Genomic DNA, 5,594 nt, shown 5'->3' on the forward strand with positions numbered 1-5,594 from the left:
CAAGAGGCTTTTTAGTTCCTCTTCACTTTCTGCCATAAGGGTGGTGTCATCTGCATATCTGAGGTTACTGATATTTCTCCCAGCAATCTTGATTCCAGCTTGTGTTTCTTCCAGCCCAGCGTTTCTCATAATGTACTCTGCATATAAGTTAAATAAGCAGGGTGACAATATACAGCCTTGACACACTCCTTTTCCTATTTGGAACCAGTCTATTGTTCCATGTCCAGTTCTAACTGTTGCGTCCTGACCTGCATATAGCTTTCTCAAGAGGCTAGTGGTCTGGTATTCCCATCTCTTTCAGAAATTTCCACAGTTTATTGTGATCCACACAGTCAAAGGCTTTGGCATAGTCAGTAAAGCAGAAATAGATGTTTTTTTGGAACTCTCTTGCTTTTTTGATGATCCAGCAGATGTTAGCAATTTGGTTCCTCTGCCTTTTCTAAAACCAGCTTGAGCATCTGGAAGTTCATGGTTCACGTATTGCAAAAGCCTGACTTGGAGAATTTTGAGCATTACTTTACTAGCGTGTGAGATGAGTGCAATTGTGCAGTAGTTTGAGCATTCTTTGGCATTGCCTTTCTTTGGGATTGGAATGAAAACTGACCTTTTCCAGTCCTGTGGCCACTGCTGAGTTTTGTATCTTAAATGGTACTAAATATAGGCAAAATATCTAAAACCAGTCTAAAGGAATGGCATCTTTGGATATTCAGTCAAATCAGAAAAGGATTCAATTTTTACATGAAAAAATAGTAGGCAGAGCATCTGACAGTTACTTCCATCTTGAAGTGTATGAGTGCATGCCTGTTAGAAGAAGTCATAATGGCTACAACATGGAAGAACCATGAGGAGCATATGCTAAGTGAAATAATTTATACAGAGGAAGACAAGTACTGTACGGTCTCACATACAGGAAGAATCCAATTGTTCAAACACAGAAATAGAGAATAGATTGGCTGTTGCTACAGGCTGAAAGGTGGGAGCAATGGGTGATGTTGGTCAAAGTTTACAAACTTTCTGTTACTCAATGAATAAGTTCTGGGGGTCTAATGTGCATTGTGACTCTAGTTAACAGTTGTGTATTGTAAGACTGAAATTTTCTGAGAGAGTAGACCTTAAGGGTTTTCATGGTATGCACAATAAAAATGATAGCTATGTAAATTGATAAATATATTAACTAACTTTATTGTAGTAATTATTTCAGAATGTAACATATATTAAATATTCATGCCCTATACCATATGCATGGTATTTGTCAATTTTATCTGAATACAGCTTGAAAAAAAAAGAGTAAAAGCAGATAAGAGACAGTGGACAGAATCATGGTAAAGTATATAATTGTGCTTCATTATCAACTATTGATTTTTCTGTGACTTTCTCCACACCAATTTCCTTTCCTTTTTCCTATTCTTAGCTCCAGTTAAATATCCCTCTTTGTCTCTTTATGGTTCACAAAAAACCAGCTATTTAAAAGATAACTTCATATCAGCAGAGTTCTTTGCTAAAGATTGAGCATTGCATTATGTAAACAAAACACTGCATGTTGCCTGGAAGGTCAAATAAACATGTAATAAACTAAAAATAGAAGACAATACTTTTTCACTGCTAATTATATATCAATACAATTATATGTCGATACAAAATTGGGCTTCCCTGGTGGCTTAAGATGGTAAAGCATCTGCCTGCAATGTGGGAGACACGGGTGCGTGTCTGCCCACTCCAGTCTTCTTGCCTGGAAAATTCCATGGACTGAGGAGCCTGGTAGGCTACAGTCCACGGGGTCTCAAAGAGTCAGACATGACTGAGCAACTTCACTTTCACTTTAATACAAAATTAAATGAGGGTTTGATAAGTAGTTTAAAAATGTATATCAGAATACAGTTAACATATTGAACGCATATACACACGTTTGTTTGGAAGGTGCATAAAATGGTTTTGGGCATTAAGATAGCATACTATAAAAACATGCTTATTAATTTCACTAGAAAGAACAAGTTCTAAGTTATTGCTATTTGGCTCTTTCATCTGCCTTTGATCTGGTGTCCTGAAGGCTAAAGCACTAAATTAGTTTGTTGAGAAAGCTAGGATGGGACCATGTATTTAAAATTCCATAATGTATTGAAGGAGACTTATATTTATCTATTTTAAAAGCCTCTAATGGTCTTCAATTTTCTAGCTGCCACTGTAAAATGTCCTTATGTGAAAATATTTCAGAATGGAATGGTATTTGCCCCCTTCTGATGTCTATGTCAGAGCTTCTTCTATCCTTCTATACTTTAATAATACTTTATTACACAAAAGCTTCAAGTGATCAAGCCTCTCTGACTCCAGATCAAAATCCTCTCCTCTGGAGGTCACAAATTCTGGAGTAGTTCATGGCTTGAGGCTGCAGACTTTAACTTATAGAAGTGGATATACAACTTTATTAGTGCTCAAGTAAATGGAAGTGAAATAAATTGTTAAGAGTTGTGTTGACATTTACCAAATGGCAGAAGTACTTCTTTACATATCAAATAGTAAACAAATATCTACTATTGTTGAGGATGTGAAACAACCAGTTTTTATGCATTGACAGTAGATTGAGATTTGACACTGCACTTGGAAAAAATTCTATGTCTGAGTAACCTGTTGGTGCTGCTGCTAAGTCGCTTCAGTCGTGTCCGACTCTGTGCGACACCATAGACGGCAGCCCACCAGGCTCCGCCATCCCTGGGATTCTCCAGGCAAGAACACTGAAGTGGGTTGCCATTTCCTTCTCCAATGCATGAAAGTGAAAAGTGAAAGTAAAGACGCTCAATCGTGTCCGACTGTAGCGACCCCATGGACTGCAGCCTACCAGGCTCCTCCGTCCATGGGATTTTCCAGGCAAAAGAACTGGAGTGGGGTGCCATTGCCTTCTCCGGAGTGACCTGTAGCTGGACCTATAAATGTCTTACGACTGTCAGGGGAGTGTAATCTCCTCGGTTCTGTCTCGTTAAAACAAAGATTTGAAGCGACGGATGTTAAATCCCTCAGCGCGTTACAGCTCTCAGACAGACCATGTTATAGCTCTCAGAACAGATCAGTTTTATTTAGAAAATAAAGGAAAATACATCCTGGAGTCATGAGGGCATGCTGACCCAAAAGACACAAAGAGAAGAGAAGAGAGAGAGAACAAACACGCATGCAGGGGGGAGAGAGAGAGAGAGAGAGAGAGAGAGAGAGGGAGAGAAACCCCTGGCCCTTTGGCTCCTTTTTATATGTTTTTTCCTCCCCCTGGGCCTGCTCTATGTAAATTGAGCTAGCCAGGAGGTCCTCACTCTGGTCCTGGGACCTTCCTTTGTTCTATTTTCCCGGGTGTTTCCCTTCCTTGTCTTTTTAGCCACTGCCATTCTGTACTCCTTTTCCCTATTCTAACTACCTAACAGGACCAAAATTCTCATTCTTAGAAGTATGTCCAAGAGTACAGAGTGAATATGTACACAAAAGGCATGCATAGAAAGGATCACCACTGTATTAATCACAGTAGCATAACACCAAAAGCAACTCATTTCTTTTAATACATTAGTTCAAGACTTTGCATACTTTCCTGAAAGTATTTAATACTGTATATTTTAGGGTTTGTAGGCCATAAAATCTTGGTATATCTAAATAGTTTTATCCTCTATCACAAAAGCAGCCATCCATAATACATGAATAAATGGTGTGTCACAGCTCCAATAGAACTTAACAGGTCAAATGTACTGACTCCTGCTTTAGATTAGACAAATGACTTTATGGTAAGTTTGTATGCTGGAAAAGTACACAGCAATGAGAATGAATAACTACATCCTCATACAAGAGCATGGGAAAACTTCACAAACATAACTTGAGTGAAAAAAAGCCATAGACATAGAAGTGTAAAAGCTATATGCTCTCACTACTTTGTACCTTAAAATATACAAACTCACATATCATATGGAAAATCAATTTCTAATGGATGTAGGGACAGTTTCTGAGAATCTAGTAATTTTTTATTTGATTCTGGGTGCAGAAATCTTTCCATTTTTGAAAGTTTTCTTGCAGTATACAATTTTAGATGAAAATTTTTTTCTGTATGTATATTATACTTTAAAACCACCCTCTTTATTTTTTTTCTCTATGAGATTGTAAAAAATGTTAATATTTATTTTTAAGTCTAAAATTTTCTTATATAAAATGATTATTCATGTAGATTTATGAAATTGATGCAAAGCATAATTACTAGATTATCTCAGTATTGACTGTGATAGAGTATCACATTATTGATCTTTATATCACTGAAAGTGCTCCCTTGCTTGTATAACAGCACTGTATTCGTCCACCCACTGACTCTCCTGGTCACTCTCACAGCAGTGGGGAGCTCAAATGTACTTTAATACCAGACCATGCAATGAACTCTGTGTCATACTACTCTAGGTTTGAGGAACAGACCATTATATTCTAAAAAAAGATCATCTTCTGGGTAGTATTTGCCGACATAAAATTGTTTTCGTATCAGGAGAGGCACCAGGAAAAACCTAAATAATGACTTCTTTTTTTCTCACTTGTACCTGAAGCATACATTTTCTCCTTAAGATGCTTTTTGATTACTTAAAATCTCCATTTTTTAATGAAGCACGAATCCCATCGGGAGATATTTTCGGTTACCCACCTTGCAATTAATAATGTAGCTGCCCAAATCAGGTTTAAATTGTTATGGGGGGAGAGAGAAAGGATGTTAGTCCACATGTTTTTGAGGAGCAGGCCTGTTAAAAAATTAACACTTGCTTCTGGCTGAACAAAATGTAACCCAAGGGATTTTTGCATCCCTGAAGATAGAGTTGTATCTGAGGGAAAAATTAATTTGGATAGGAGTAGAATTAGGTGACTGAGAACAACTCTACATACAGCATATGTGTAACAGAGAAGTAAATAATGATAGCAAAACTCTTTTCAAACATAATCAGTTTCTTGATTGTGTGTGTGTGTGTGTGTGTGTGTGTGTGTGCATGCTCAGTCATGTCTGACTCTTTGCAACCCCTGGATTGTAGCCTGCCAGACTCCTCGGCTCATGGAATTTTCCAGGCAAGAATACTGGAGTGGGGTGCCATTTCCTCCTCTGGGGATCTTCCTGACCCAGGGATTGAACATATGTCTCCTGAATCTCCTGCAATGGTATTTGGATTCTTTACCACTGAGCCACCTGGGAGCCCTTCTTAATTTTAGTGGGAAATTATTAGCAATTATATTGTCATTTGAGATTGCCTCAATGATATCTCCACAGGTTACAGTTGACATTTTAGTGTTGAGCTCCTCACAACCAGGAATGACTATGACATATAAAAAGGCATTAAAATTGCCATTAAGAATCAGTTTTACAAAATTATATATATACTGCTGCTGCTAAGTCACTTCAGTTGTGTCTGACTCTGTGCGACCCCATAGACCGCAGCCCACCAGGCTCCCCCATCCCTGGGATACTCCAGGCAAGAATACTGGAGTGGGTTGCCATTTCCTTCTCCAATGCATGAAAGTGAAAAGTGAAAGTGAAGTCGCTCAATCGTGTCCGACTCCAGCAACCCCATGGACTGCAGCCTACCAGGCTCCTCGGTCCATGG

Source organism: Bison bison, unplaced genomic scaffold (genome assembly GCF_000754665.1).
Source record: "Bison bison bison isolate TAMUID 2011002044 unplaced genomic scaffold, Bison_UMD1.0 scf7180017864264, whole genome shotgun sequence".
NCBI classification, from domain to species: domain Eukaryota; kingdom Metazoa; phylum Chordata; class Mammalia; order Artiodactyla; family Bovidae; genus Bison; species Bison bison.